Source organism: Lytechinus variegatus, chromosome 10 (assembly GCF_018143015.1).
Source record: "Lytechinus variegatus isolate NC3 chromosome 10, Lvar_3.0, whole genome shotgun sequence".
Lineage (NCBI taxonomy): Eukaryota > Metazoa > Echinodermata > Echinoidea > Temnopleuroida > Toxopneustidae > Lytechinus > Lytechinus variegatus.
Window position 1 is genome coordinate 18976653 of NC_054749.1, and position 17007 is coordinate 18993659.

At 37.7% G+C, this 17007-nt stretch overlaps 1 long non-coding RNA gene across 1 annotated transcript; it reads right to left on the reverse strand.

The window, feature by feature from the left end:
- Positions 1-6199: 6199 nt before the first annotated feature.
- LOC121422252 lies at positions 6200-14862 on the reverse strand. Its single transcript, XR_005971139.1, has 3 exons — positions 14543-14862; positions 7077-7166; positions 6200-6399 (listed from the first exon to the last, which is right to left on the reverse strand). It is a non-coding gene; the product is annotated as an uncharacterized LOC121422252 (long non-coding RNA).
- Between the last annotated feature and the right edge of the window lie 2145 nt (positions 14863-17007).

Consider the following 17007-nt stretch of genomic DNA (forward strand, 5'->3'; position numbering starts at 1 on the left):
CTGAAGGGGGGTGCGTTCGCATCCTCCGCACCCCCCTGGCGACGGCCCTGCGCCTTCCGAACAATCGGGGGGGGGGGGGAGGGGGGGGCGAGATCAAGATGGAAGTGTATGTAAATGTCGAGTGGTCTTAGGTTACAAGGACGTGAATGCCCCAGAGTCGATCCCCGACAAAGCACCTACGCCCATGAACAAGGGATTTATAATCTAGAACAATATGTCGAAAACATAGAGCGAGCAACGCGCAGCCTGGCTACCCCACCACCACCACTACTACCACTGTTATCATCAACATCCTCCTCATCATCACCATCATCGTCACCACCGCAAAAAGCCTCCACTACCGCCACAACCACCACCTCTACTAACCCTGTTATAAAACCACCACCACCACTACCTCTACCCCTCCAAGTAGTCACCCCCCCCCCCTCCACAAAAAGGGAGTTATACCTGTTACCCTAATCCGAAAAAGAATAGTGTTAAATAATCCCTGAAGATCAAGACCTTTCATGCCTTTTCCTCATGTATTTGTCCTCGATACAGTATGTGGAGGTTACGTGACGATCGCAGAATGATGACCGGTCCCCGCGACCGGTATTCAGTTATTTGATTTCTCCAGGACAACCTGCCAAACAAGGTCGGCTCTAACACAACATCTATTTAGATGGTCATAACCAATTCCCCAAATGTTGCCAAACTTGTAGTAAAATTGTTCATCACAACAATTGAAATGACTCAAGACTGTTCGATGGATGATAGTTAAAGGTCAAGACCACCTTAGGAAAATGCTACCTTGAATAGAGAAAAATCTAACTAGAGTACTGCAAATTTCATCAAAATCGGACGTAAAATAAGAAAGTTAGGACATTTTAAAGTTTCGCTCATTTTTCACAAAATAGAGATATGCAGAACTATAGGTGAGTCAGTCGATGGCGTTCATCACCCACTATTTCTTTTGTTTTCTATTGTTTGAAGTTTGAACTATACAATATTTCATTTTTTTATAGATTTGACAAGTTGAATGAACCATAGTATTAAAGAATGCCAATTCTACATGTTCAGGAAGGAATTAATTAATCACTTGACAATGAGGAGAAAATTAGAATATGATAAAATACAAAAGAAATAGTGAGCGAATGACGTCATCGTCTCCTCATTTGCATAGCAGCCAGGATGTGCATATAACTATTTTTTTTAATTAATCGAAACTTTAAAATGTCATAACTTGCTTATTATGCATCCGATTTTGATGAAATTTTCAGTGTTATGCTTGTTGGATTCTCTTTTATTCGATCCAAGTTTTTGTTGGGGTGGACTTGTCTTTTAAGTCTCTTTTTTATCTATTTTTTCTTCACTCTGCTAGTATTGTAGCAATCAGTTTGGATATTGACATATAGACCTATTAAGTCGACATAAATGCAAAGCATGTACCAAAATGCGGATTGCAACGCCACTGACAGACAGAGTCAAGTCGAATAAGATCATGAAGATGGCGCTATTGGATGCAATGCGACGGGTTCGGAATTGACTTCGAAAGCAAGGGTTTTTTTTCGAAATAGTCAATGAATAAATCAAGAAAAGAAAAAAAAATCCGAAAGTTCTGCAAATTAAAAAGAAAATGAAAATAAAACATAAGAACGAGAGGGAATAGGAGGAGGAGGTTAAAAAGAAGGATGAAAACCGGTTAAAAGGAAAGAAACAGAACGTAATGAAGTTAGAGACCAAACATGCCAAAGGGAGAAACAAAATAATAAATTTAACATAGAGGACGATGAGAAAAGGTAGAAAATGACAGAGGGACAGAAAAAACAGACAGTTGGAAATAAAAAAGAGGGAGGTAACAAAAAGAATGACAATAGGGGGAAATAGTCGAGGGAGAGTGGGCCACGAAGGGGGAAGGAGCAATGAACGTTCCAGATTCTGCAAACGTGAAGGAAAATGAGCAAAGAAGCATAAAAAAAGAAATGTAAATGTAACAATAAAGGGGAGATTGAAAAGGTGAGGGGGAGAAAAATTGGACTTAATGAAAATGATTTTTATTGTCAAAATACCAAGGATACAATTTGCGGGCTATGGATTTGTTTCCGGGGGATCGCGCCCCCTCCCTCGAAATTAAAAGGGAGATATATTTTATTCTAACATTAAGTTGAAAGAACAAAAAAGAATTGATTCGACATTACATGGGCAAGAAGTTTATTTAGTGGTAAATTTTGACTTTTCATAGTAGTTTTAAGAAAAAAAAGCGATGACTTTTGATGCTTCGTCTCGGTTTCTAGAGGTTCCAAGATCTGACTTGACCAGACTAGCTTCACTTTCAATCGTTGTAAAAGAACGAATGACCTGGTAAACTACAAACAAAATTGTATTCTTATATTTATCATAAGCTGAAACATAAACTAAGATGTTCAAGTTATACAAACCTTATGATGCTTGAAGTTTTTAAATGACCCAGTTGACTTTGTAAAAGTATACCCCTAGATCTAATCCTATATTCGCCTGAAGTCAAGTCGGTACATCTCTTTGAACCATTCTTAGTTTTTCATTCTAGAGATTTGCTTCGAGTCAGTAAACAAAGAAAAGTCGTGATTCGATACTTATCACCATACATTGAATACTTTTCTGTATTAATAATTGAATTCAAACTCGGAAACTCTTTCATGTTCTTCATAAAAGAAGTTGTTGTTTCTTATCATTAAAAATAAAATCGTTTTCAAAGCGGATACCTCAAACTAAACAGAGAAAATGAAACAGTATTGTGGTAAGTGATCCCATTCTTTGAAGAAAAAAAATGGATTAGAAATGAAACAAAGAAAAAAAAAGGCCCACACCAACTCCAATCTTAAAGTTCAATATTTTGATATTCGACGGTGATCTTGACCGAAGGAAACAACTGTAAAGTAGCATCAATCGTTTTCGTCGACATCAGGGGGTGTTTCATGAAAGTTGGCAGGACTGACTAAATTGTCAGTGCTGACAATATTAGTGAAATCCTTGGTTTTAATTGGCTGTGAGGCACTTGCCTCTGACTGTTACTACACAGTAAAAAACTGTGGTGTTAACCGGTGTACATAGAGGACCACACCAATTGTTTTACACCGGTGTTATATTGGTGGTGTTAGTTTTGCACCATAGGTGTTAGTACTCTAGGGTGTAGTTTTAACACCTCAGGGTGTGGTCCTCTATTAACACCAACTGGTGTCAGTATTAACATGACAGTTTTTACAGTGTATGGTACGTAACTGTCGGAGAAAGCCAATTTGTCAGTGCTAACGTCTTTTATGAAACGCTCCCCTGAAATTGTCATGTTTATGTGCTGACAAAATAATATCAAACCAAAGATCCAAAATAAGGAAATGAAAGAAATGAAAGAAAAAAGGAAGTGGAGTGTCTTGGGCGGGGAAGCGCATAAATGGCATACAAATAAAAAAAATCAACACAGTGTTCCAACGAATACATGACACATTTCAGTAGGAATTCATAACAGTTTCAGATATAATCAGATACGACACCTTGCCCAATGCTCTTAAAACAACCGATCATTTCGAATATTCAGAGTTGGAAATGATATTCGAGAAAGGGTGGATTAGTTATTAGTTTGAAAGAAAATTTCAAGGTAGAAAGAGAAAAGAAAAGTATCTGGCAACTTCCAGATGCCAAGATATATTCTGGGCTGAAATAACGAGGATCGAAGAATAAGGACCGATGGACAATCCAGCATGTCCATAAGCGTACCTAAGGGGGGGGGGCAGAGGGCGGACTGCCTCCCTGACGAGTCACAACACGTGCAAGGGACGTAAGCCCCCCCCCCCCTCTCCTGACGAGCTAAGTGGGACCATCCTTTGAACTTGAAGCCCTTTTTTTTTCTTTTTGTGCTTATCATTTTTTTTGGCAGACGAATTGCCCCCCCTTCCTTTGGAAAATCCTAGGTACGCCACTGAACATGCCCAATATCATATTCACATACAGTTCATCTGAGGACATATAGGAAGATATCAGACATTCGATATTTGGTATTTTTAGAAAAGGTCACACGGAGAGGACATTGATCCCCGCTCATTAATTACACACAATGTAGCAAGCTTATGTTATACGTCTTAACAGTATGTTTACTGATTTGTTCATCATATTTATAAAGTACAGAGATGAAGAAACATTATGAAAAGTAATTATCATTAAATCAATTGCCATTTACACATTAAAACACCTCCACGCATCGTAACATCAATTAGTTATATGGCAAGCACTAGCTTACATATGGGGGAAGGGGCATGAGGGACATGGACCCCCAAAAGTTTCATGACAATGCAAGAAATAAAAAAAGAGAAAAAGAAATTTTGTTCTCTCGATTCGCTCTCAGTTTGTTGTTGACATTTTGCCCCATTTGCCATGCTGTCCCCTTTATACTTTTTAGATCATTCCGCCACCTTAATAAAATAGGATGATAGAATATATAAAGAAATTCCCTACCTTCAAGTGAAGAAAAGCTCTGTTTTAATGCTGATAAAACCGTGATCACATATGCATATTTTAAAACAGTCTATTACTCTAGCTGTAGAATAAAAAAAAATATTTCCCGTATAAGAAGGTTGAGTAATTAACACTTTCTGCATCGAACATGTCGAATCTCAGCTCAAGAGATGTGGATGGCTTAGTGCAGTGCATAGCGTCGAGTGTGAGCAATGGATTCGTAAAAACAAGGAGAGAGAGAGAGGAAGAAAGAGGGGGGGGGGGGGACGGGCGGGGAAGCTAGACCCCCCCCCGGGAAGAAAAAAGTCTCGAAGTAACAGTAGTTTGCTAATATTATTTTTTTTTCACTTTTCGAAATGATTACATGTAACAGTTTTCTTGAATTTCAGGCATCTTTGAACATCTTTACATATTAATCCGTAATCGATTATTATGTATAGAAAATTGAAAAATGCTTTCTCGTCTCGTTCCCTCGAATATATGCTACATAATGAGCACGGTCTTTGTATGATAATTATCATGATGATCAAAGAGTGAAATATGCATGTCTGCATTTTCTTTACCTTCTCTACATTATGTATATATTTATATTTTTTATAAGACATATGTCCATATCATTATGCTCCCCTTAAAGCGATGCAATAATCATTAATAATTTGTTGCCATTTGTAGATTCATAGATTCTTCTTCAAAATTACAGTTTGACCAACAATTTGAACTATATTATGTATTAAAGCCAAGAATTCAGAAAGTGGTATCATATTTTACCCTATTTTCGTTTCTTTTTCTTATCCACCATATTTGGGGGGTCGTGAAAATTTTGGGGCGTCCATTGCCACTAGGCGCCCCCTCCCCCTTATATTCGCCAGTGACGAAACCGTTTTTTCAAGAAGATAACGCTTAATCTGCCTGCCATATAAGTTCATTTTTTATTTTAATTTTGTTTTTGGTTTAAACTAAAATTTCGGGGGAGGGCACTAGCGTACCTACGGGGGGGCAGTCTGCCCCCCTGACGAGTCACAACCCATGCAAAGGACGTATCCCTGCCCCCCCCCCCCCGACGAGCTTTTTTCTTTTTTTTTTTGCTTGTCACTTTTTTTCTGGTACAATATCCTTTATTTGTGATTGAAGACTTTTTTTTTGCTTGTCAAATTTTTTTTGAACGGTTTTTGCCCCCCCCCCGTGGAAAATCCGAGGTACGGCCACTGGGGGGGGGGGAATGTTGTTAGCCAGAGAGGTACATATTCTAACCCTCCTCCTTCCCGGTGGCACCCCTGGCATCCCTCGTCGGCACTGTTAGAGGAACATGAATCGGACGACGACATATCCTTCGAAGTGATGCGTGAACAAATAGCCTCATCTTGCCATCTAAATCATTGACCTAGCCAACACCTCATTCATTCATATCGCACTTGCATCAGTAAGGTTCATACGAAACCCACTTAACTTTTACTTAAGCTCTTGGCTTTGTGGTCGATAGACACTTGACATGCTTGATGTCAATCGAGTTGCGTAATGAGCCTCTAACCCCCCCCCCAAAAAAAAAGGAAAGGAAAAAAGGTTAAAGTAATAATAATAATGAATGAATATAGAAATAAATATATAAATTAACCAAATAATAATTAAAAAAAATATATATATAGGGGCAAGACATGGCATATGGGGCAAAATCTGCAAACAGCTGTGAATGAGCGGGGCGAACCCCCATTTTTAAAATCTTTTCAATACAAAAATATAATTTTGTAATAGGTTTGACATAATATTCAGTAAAGAATACAATTAACATTACCTTCTTTTCTTTCTAAATTTTGTCTTGGTCATTATAATTTTGGCGGGTCCATGGCATTGACTTCCCCCATCCTTCTGTACGTCAGTGGGTAAATCAATATGTCTTTCCATAAATGTCAGTACTTCGTTGTCTTTTGTTATTGTTTACTGAAATGATAATAGTTTCGATTCAGTGGGCGAATTATTCGTGAAAAACAAGATCAAAATATCAAATCGAAAATAATGATGAAATGAAATTCATGAAAATGATGAGAAGCTTTTAGCTTTGTTTCCCTATACATTAATCAGTTCCTACTTTCGCAAATAAGAGTTAAATTGTTAGTGCTCCCGTGTGAATACAATCTATCGTCTAGGAGTATTGTATCAACACCAACCGAAGCGAATGAACATTAAATGTCACCCTCGGATACAGGCAAGCAAACGATGGTGATGGCCAAGTATGATGACAGGGATTGTATGAATGAAATTAGATATTAAAGGTAATAAAGGGGTTTGAAAAATCCGATTGCTGCATATTAATAATTCGAGGACATAAGATTATTTAAATTAACAACAATAACACTATTTTCCCTTTTTCGGAGGTGGGGGGGGTGGGTATCCAGAGTTACATAGTGCCAACAAACTTTGCTGTGTTTCTTTTTAATTACATCGTAATGCCACAGATACGTGCTTGTTTTTAACTAGTTTAGAATTTTAATACATATATATACACCAAACGAACATGTGTCAAACTCTGCTAGTCCAATGTAATGAGAAGAACGTTTTATCGCATATAAAATCTGCAAATATTCTAAATATATATGGGTATTAAAATACAATCTCACCTTAAAAAAAAATAGGGATAACCCCTTCAAGTTTGATCAGTAGGACTGACGTCACCATAATACAACAGTGACGTCATATCATCAGGTCACCTGTCGACAAAGGATAATATTGTTTATATACATCTTCAAAGGGATGTAGAAAGTGAGAAGACGGAAGAGGAAAGGGGGTGGGGAGGCTAAATAGAAATGGGGGCATGTGATCATGTTAAGTATGCTAAGAGGATAATGTCTATTGCTTCGAAAAACGTAGAAGTTTCTGTGTCTTAAGAACGTATAAGAAAGATTTCCCAAAATACCATGAATTCCCTCCGTCATCCCAATGAATCCGACCCAGACTGAGCGAACATGGATGTTCCAAACAAAATAAAAATCAGATTAGGTTTTAGTTGGTGTGGTTATGACATTGAAAAGGATGAATAAACACAACTCTCCTTGCGTGTTGAGAAAAAAAAAGAAGAAAAGGATCAATTTGATATTCAGAAAACGCAATACATCTTCTTGAAGACGCTACTTTGGCAGCATTACAAATTTATGGACAAGACACTCTTCGAAATACTATAAAGGAAAGAATGATGAGACTAACTAAAGATGATGACTATTATGGCTTTGGGCACCTACAAGATAATTCTGACTGTCTCTTTGTCCGGAAAGACTGGAAACTTCATGAACCCAGTCGAAAATATTAACATGGCTAACAACTATGACTATGAAGGTCCAAATTCATTTTTAAAGAGTCTACATAATTCTACTTAAAAAATGCTTAAAATAATAATGATCCTTATTAACTCTTCGGGTGATTCTAAAAGAGACACGATCTGGGTTATCGAGTTTTTGTTTTTTTCTTCAGTTTCTTCTTCTTGTTTCGGGACAGGCGTAACGGAGGAGTCGACGAAACAGGGGCACGAGGAGCACAAATATCATCTTACTTGGTAGTCAACACACAAAGGACTGAAAAGGCATACCACAATTTACCCGAAGGAGCTTGCTCCACCCCCCATATCATGATAGTGTTCCAGTATCACTTGGCCATGTTGGCGATGAGGAAGGGATGGGAGGCAGGGGGCGTGGAACAGGGGGAGGGGGGAGGGCTTCAGACACTACTCTTTTAATGAACATGTAGGCCAACAAAAACGGGAAATGACAATCTTGCACCAGGATTTTGAGGGGGGGGGGCTGTTACACCCACAAATGTAATAATCGCCCACAAATGTAATAATGCCCACAAATAATCTTTAATTCTTACTTATTTCTAGGGGCAAAGGGGGATGGGCAAATAACATCGTCATACCCCCTGGAGCCGGCACTGGTTATATACGTTTCTTTGTTTTTTATGATGATCCTTAAATGTTAGGATTTTATATCAATAAACTTTTGAATTTGAATTTGGTTATTTCAAATGCCATTTTGGTTCGTAAAGCTCTTTAATTATTTTCTGACTATACTGTAAAAAATATTGGGTAATTTTTTTACCACCACGAGGGTAATTATGTGTTTAACCGATTTGAGGTAGTATTTTACCTAATGCGGGAAGAATATTATCCAGTAGAGTAAAAAAAAAGATAAGCAGCAATTTCTTTAAAATGGGCAAAATTTTCATCACACTGGGTAATAAAAAAATCCTAAAAGAAATGCCCAATGTTTGTTGGACACATATAATCACCATCATGAAGCACTTTTACTAATTTTTTTTTTATAGATTGTAACGAACCCTATTTCATTTTCGGACTAACTAACATTTTGACACACGCAGTTCGCCCGTTTCGGAGTAATAAATCTTTGGAACAACAAATATACAGGCATACACCGATATTGCAAACGTCAGGTTTGCAAAGTTCGTGATTAACGGGGAGTTGCCCGTAGCAAAAGGTAATGGAAAGGGGAAGCAACGTCGCAATTAGCCGGCTAGGGACATTAAACGAAATAAAAGAAATGGAACAAAAAAAAAACCATCAAAGCACTATGTCTCTGGATAAGTCTCTAGCTTGCTCGGTCTGGAAAGGGTTATAAGGCCTTGAACTTCAAAGAGTATTGAGAAATGGAAAGGTTCACATGGTTTAGAAAGAGGGTAATTCCTTCCATACGTTTCCTGTCGCTTTACTACACCCTTCATTCAAACGGAACTATCGCCCAAGCCAGCCGGGGCAAGGCATGGCATGACAGGAACATGCTCTTCGTACCAGCAAACTACAGACGAAGAAAAAACTGTTATAGGATGGGGAGAAGGACGGGGAGGATACGGAGGAGGAGGAGGGGGTTTCAAGTTTCAGTCACCTACTGAATAATTTGAGAGTCACATGATCAGATTAGAAAACGTTATAAAATTTTTTTTTGGAATGGGTAGGTAAGGGATAGGAAATGCTTCCTGGTTTTGGTGCTGTTAAGAGATTGGCGAAGGCACACATACATTACTTTAATGATTTATGGAATATCATGTAGTTTTTTCTAAAGACCTGAATACTGGGTAAGACGTGTATACATTTAAAATTGTATTTTGGACTTGGTGAAAAGATTTTAAAAATCATCAAATCGCTGTATGAATAAATATTCGAATTCACGTGAATTGTTGATAGTGTAACACATTGTTATCCCAAATTGTTAACAGCCAAAAAATAATTCCAAATACTTTTGTTTTAATTCCAGCACATAGCTAAGCCAATTGCTATATATCAATGAATAGGAACATTAAAGAAAAGGAATAACTAAACATCTACTTCCCCCTTCTTTACGTTTGCCACATATGACCTGTCTTTGCAATGAAGCATTTAATACCACATTAGTTTAATCCACAAACACATGTGTATCAAAGGTATAGTAATAGACACTATTCCCCCATGCTCCGACTCGAACTGGAAATATTAGAATTGCATCACTCATCGACATGTAATATTTGACGTCATATTTTCTTCACAGGTTTTAATCAGCCTTGAGTTTCCGAGGAACTTGACTTTGGACAGTCTTGGAACCAGACCCTGCTACTTTGGAACGTACTTGGTCGAAAACAACAGTCAAAGGACATTTGGCAATCATTAAAATGACAAAAAAAGGAACAAAAGTCCCAAAATACAATCAGGAATTGTCAAATCTGTCAGGTTAGGAATATGAACCTCTCTTTTCAGTCAGAAACACTCTGAGTGATAAAGGAAATTTTATATATTTAATCATGATATTTCTTTTTTTTAATGACATAAATCAAGGCAAAGACGCAACCACGAACAATTCTTGTCAAATCTGTCAAATGACGAATAAAAACCACTTTTCTCATGCTCCCTTCATTAACTTTGAACCGTGATAGCGGCCAATCGTTTGCTTTTTAGATTTAAATGCTAGAATAGCAATCAGATACCATATCATTGAATATATTCATTCTTTTGGCTAAAGAATTGTACATTTAGTGTATTCTGTCTTTAGAATAATAACAATAACAGCTTTTATTTACACAGAGTAGACACTGACACCGCTATACCAATCTAAAAGCTTAGCCGATAGCGAGAAGGCAGAAGGTCCCATTTTTGTGAGTGTTTGTTATGATTCGTCCAGGGATATCGAACCCACGGCCACTCGTTCATGAGAAGGGCTCTAAACCACTAAGCCATCATGCAAAACTGATATGAGATGAACAATTATGAATGAAATAAAGGCACTAATATATTGATTGAGAAAATAATAATTACGCATTTAGCATACTGATCTAAAACATTTTTTAGCTACTGTGTTAAAACTTCAATACGTAATTAAGTAGCATATCATACTTATTAAGGGATAATGAAATTGATAGGCGTGGTTGATAGTACGATGCCTAACATAAAAAATAACAACATTTATTTGATTAATAACAACTTACACAACTCGAGAAAAGGAACTCTCTTAGAATTTTTTAATAATGAAGAAGAAATTCCCCTGCTGACCCCCCCCCCTAAAAACGGGTTGATCCTAACTATTTATGGCACATCCCATGTATTATTAATCATAGCCCTCCTCTTACTACTCTATCCAAGAAAAATCAACGCATCTTCTATTTGGGACGAGCGTGAACTTTTGCACTATATCCATATTCCTCACCATTAAGTCATCAAAATGGAACCAGTGTGTCATTATTCAGCGATTTTTTTTTTCAATTTGATGTTGTTGGTGTTTTTTGGGGGGAGGGTGGGCTAGGGGTGCATGCCGGTGTGACATACATTATTAAGGTAGAGTACTTAGAATTTGGTAATGACGGGCACGGAATTTAACAGTGACTCTATTTCTTTTCTCCATCCCCTCCATCTCCCCCCCCTCCCCCCTCTCTCTCTTCTTCTATCGCCCTTACATTCTCTCTTTCTCCCTTTCTCTCACAAAAATGAATATATTTTAGGGTGTACAATCCGTTTCATTATACTTATGTTAAAAAAGACAGTGATCGTTGTGTTCAATCTGTTGTCATGCATGGTTGTGTTCAAATATCGGCACATTTTAGGGTCGTTTCAGCTCTTTTGTATACTTGACAGTAATTTTGAAAATAAACTTTAAATTGTTTAAAAAACGCTCTTTACTATAATGAACTTTTAAACACATGTTCAAATTTTTAGCAACAACGATTGATTTTTAATATCTAGTTTTTCAATGAATGAAGCATAATTGTTTAAACTAAAAGAATAAAATTACATAAAGTAAACAGCGTTGCATAAAAAAAATAATAAACACCAACTTTTTTTTACTGTGTAATGCTACAGTGTTTATTTACTGGACGGATTCGCACAACAAGTTAATTCAAATAAAGAAATGCGGATATAACCCAAAACGCACATCCCTTTAACACACTCTTTTGTCATGTTCAATCATAACATCATTCAGAGTCCCCCCCCCACTCCTGGCTTATTTTTATTTTCAATATTTTACTTTGTCATGGGGGGTTAACTCTATGATATTACACTCTGCTCGCGGACAAGGGTTCCCTCTTTACAAATAGCTTCTCATTCATCTAATTCAATAAGAGACATCTATGACACAATACCAAAATATGTATTCCTCTAACCACAGGCTTGCCATAATACCTTAGGAGAGAAAGAATCAATTTAGATATCGACAAAGACTAACGAGTTCCTGTCCAAAAGTATTTCCGTGATCACCAATCATTTTTTTAATTATTATTATTTCGCTTCAAGAAAAATTCTCCGAAGCGTAGAGTTAGAAATACAAATTGAACAATTAAACATATTGATCTTAATCATGATGGTGCCAACAAAGTTCCGAAATTAAAACTTTTGAACTTTCTTTTTGATAGCTAGATATTTTATGTCATGCCCATGAATTTCTGCAACTGATATATTTAAAGAAGCCCTTTTTTAAGGTCACCATATAAAAAATAAGCTCGCGCTTCGCGCGGGCATTATTTGTTCGGTTTATGTTCGCATTTTCAACATGTGCCTAAATTTCATGAAAAAAAACTTTAAAAGGACAAAAGAACTAGAAACCAGGTCGTGATTCGTGCTTGCATTGATCATTAACATGATTAAGAGATATAAAGCACCCGTGTTCATGAATTTAAAATCATACCGCTTTGAAATTCCTTCCGACGGATCTGCTTACTACTATTACTATAACTACTACTATAACCATCCCTACCCCACCACCACCACCGACACCACCACCACCACCACCACCACCACCACCACTACTACTACTACTACTACTACTACTACTACTACTACTACTACTACTACTACTACTACTACTGCTACTGCTACTACTACTACTACTACTACTACTACTACTACTACTACTACTACTACTGCTGCTGCTACTACTACTACTACTACTGCTACTACTACTACTACTACTACTACTACTACTACTACTACTACTACTGCTACTACTACTACTACTACTACTACTACTACTACTACTACTACTACTACTACTACTACTAATACCACTGCAACTACTACTACTACCACTGCTACTACTGCTGCTACCGCTACTACTACTTCTACTACTACTACTACTACTACTACTACTACTACTACTACTACTACTACTACTACTACTACCATCACCACCACCACTGCTACTAGCAAAAGGAGTACACATTTGAACGAATTTACCGCCCTTTCACACGGTAACAACATCGTAATTGGAATGGTGATTCCAGTGAGATTCCAGTGATAAATAATTCTAATGACGATTTTTTTTTTGCACGTGTGAAACGAAACTAGAATCACGAACGCTAATAATTACAATCACGAATTCAAATTCTACTCAGGAGGTGAATTCCAATTAAGTTTCACTTTAAATTACGGTACGAATTTTACGTCTGAAAGGGTTGACCTCCAAAACATCTTTTGAGGGGCGGAGCTTACGTGACCTTTCAAGCACTTCCGTAGATAATTATTGTAATGCGCTCATCGTAGGGCCTTTTCACACGAGAATCTTAAAATCATCAAAGTGATGATGATTGCAATTCGTCTCTAGAATCATTGTACAATTCACACGTTCACTCGAAAACAATAATTTGAATTGGGTATTGTGTCCTAGGCGACTTGTGCAGTTTGTGCAGTTCTAGTTTGGTATCATACGTGCTAAAAATTCGTCATTAGAATTATTTTTCACTGGAATCAATATTCAAATTACGATTTTGGTACCGTGTGAAAGGGCGGGTATTTTTATTTTTTTGCGATGCAGTGCTCTGATTGGGTTTGATTGACAAGTCACCAAGGACACAATACCACCTTCGCTCAGGAATTCGGATATAAATCACAGTTTTCGAGTGAAAGTGTGAATGGTACAATGATTCTAAAGACGAATTGCAATCATCATCACAGTGATGATTCAAGATTCTCGTGTGAAAAGGCCCTTATTTTTTCACACTCGGGGTCACACTCGTTCATCTGATGGATCATCGAATGTTCAAATCTACGAGTCATCCCCTGATAGTGGAGCATTGTGGCCCAGTGGATTAGTCTTCGGGCTTTAAAACAGAGGGTCGTGGGTTCGAATCCCAGCCATGGCGTAATTTACTTCGGCAAGAAATGTATCCACATTGCTGCACTCAACCCAGGTGAGGTGAATGGGTTCCTGGCAGGAATTTATTGCTTGAAATGCGTGTGCGCTGGCTGCCAAGCTACAGCTGGGTTAATAATATCCAAGTCGTTTGGAAACGCATTATTCATAATTGTGATATGCCCTATACAAGAACTGTTTGTTATCATTATTATTATTATAGACTAATCCTTTTAATTCAGCACTATATTCGTATAATGTCGAATATAAAGGTAAATGAATAAAAATAATGTTAATAGCACAGCATGCACAGTTCTTACGTTATTCAATTTTATTTCTGCTTTCTCTAATTGTATTTGGGAATGTGTCTGTGAATAGTACAATACAACACTCAGCCATAGAATAGAATCAAACCATGAGTAGGTCCATGATCAAACAAATCAATCACCATCGAACAATCAAGGAAGGGAAGGTCATACAAAGTGTCTTACCGGCTTCTCCAAATAATAGATGGGACTCACAGTCGCTGTCACATTCCCAGAATGCTCAGTTTATGAGAAATTAACACATTCTCCCTTTCCTGAGGAAAATCAGTCCAATATTGAGGTATAAATCTTCATTTATGTCACATAAAACATCTTCGACAGTATCTATATATAACACATCGATGTCTGGTCAGGAGAATGATCATGACGAGACCAAGTCAGCTCAAATACCCTGGGACCTTTCTGGTAGTTTGCCGGGCGGTGTGTGTATTTTAGTTTTGTCAGACGTGTTTCAATCAGATATGATTATTTACGTCTGGGACCGACCTTTAACGTCACCATCCGAAAGACGTGACCAGGGCTCGAACCTCGAACCTCTGCATCAATTTGTAACTTCCCCACAGCTTGGATTACAGGCGCACGCCACAACGCCCAGTTATGGTGCAATATGTATTTTGATATGTACGTTATCAATGCGCGTATTAAACTGGTCACTGAGTTTTAGGTCATCTTCACATCGAATCGGTTTCCCGCCACTTGTCGTCTGCCCTTGCTGGAAGTCAGCTTTCCTCGGAAGCAGTTGAATTCACCTTGCTTCGCTACTAAAGGTAAATTAAAACCTTAGTAAGGAGAAGTAGAATGTTTTTTGCCCACGTTGAATTTAAATTGCATGTTAAAAGGGAGTAAAGGTAGACTTGTCTAGCATTACTGCGATTAGGTTGCAAATAGGACCAGCCCAGACAATGTTTACATTCAAAAGTCGAAATTCAGAATCTCAGCTGCGGCAAAAAAAGGGGACCCAGACGGGGTGCCATTGTGCTTTAAATCTTCAACCATTTGTGATCTATCGATCGTGATTCGGGATCAAATTGAGATTAAAAAGGGAAAAGGTGGGATTTAAATAGTTTCTGCTTTGTATGAAGGAAGCAGTCAACCTTATAATTGGGAATAGAGGAAGCGTCTTCACTCATTTCCCAACACAAGAAGGATGCAAAGAGATGTTTGCGCAGCCGATTCTGGCTAAACATGATAAATGTAATTGGAAATTTCCCATTTCTTTTTTAAATGTACTATTTACTCTAAAGCCCTTTAATTGGCAATACATTCAAACTTATTCCCGCGGAAAAGAAGGTCGTGCTATTGAAGATAATACGCTCACAAATCTCCACGGAGAAAACGTACAAATTGTGAAAATTCATTATAATCACTATATTCATTACAATCCTATGATAATAATAGGGTTGATAGGGCAGAATAAAAAGCTGAGGAATACATCAGACATTTACTGTTTACATATTCTGCCGTACGTGTCCGGCATTGACAAGCAGCATGGGAAGAGGGAGAGAGAGAGAGAGAGAGAGCGGAGGGGGGGGGCACAAATTAGTTTAGTTATAATTTGATATTAAGAAGACAAGTAATAACGCCCCCATCCATCCTTTCTCCCTCTCACTTTTGTCATTCATCAACATGTCTGTCTTTCTATTTAATTCGGTTTTCAATTTAGAGGAAGCAATGAATGTACACAGGAATATTGTACTGTATTCCTTGTATGTGACTGTTATGAAGTTAATAATCGATCGAGCTGACGTTCAATTGGGTAATCGACTCTTATTTTTTAGAAGTAGAAATAGAATGGTCAGGTGAATTAGTTTTGATATTGTTCTCTTTAAATTCGCGCTTAAAAAGGTGAAACTAATTCCTAAACGTTTTTTTCCCTGAGAGAGAGGGAGGACGAGGGGACAGGGGGGGGGGGGGGTCAACGTCAGGTATTAGACTAATCGGGCACCTGAAAGGAACGATTGTTGACTTTCAATCAGATTTAAGCTGACTCAATATCACCTCAGTCTCGTAAACTAGGCTAAACTGTTTCTTCTAAGTTTTCTGTATAACTGCATTTCAACTTAACTACGCCAACAAACCTATATCAAGATTAAAAAGAGTCAGGAAAGTGACGCAGTATGGATGATTTAAATTATGTTCGAACCTCAAATGAAATCTCACACAGACCCATCTCGAGATGTGTGGGGTGACACCGGGCCCACTTAAACCTTTTTTTGTCGGCAAAATTTGCGTCAAAGCCTTTGTCATAACGGGAGAAGGGATAAGGTATAACGAGGGTAGAAGGAAATAAGGATTTGAAGGAGAGGTAGCAGATTCGATCCCCGGACGACCGAGTCATATACGAAGGCATTTGAAGATGGGTCATTCGGGCATGTTAGCTACACGCTCAGTCTAGAACAAGCCCACCCCAACAAAATGAGAAAAATCCAACAAGCATAACACTGAAAAATTCATCAAAATCTGATATGTTATGATATTTTAAAGTTTCGCTTTATTTCACAAAACAATTAAATGCACATCCTAGTCGGTATGCAAATGAGGAGACTGATGATGTCATCCACTCACTATTTATTTTGTATTTTATCATAATTATGAAATATGAAATATTCAATTTTTTCTCCTCATTGTCA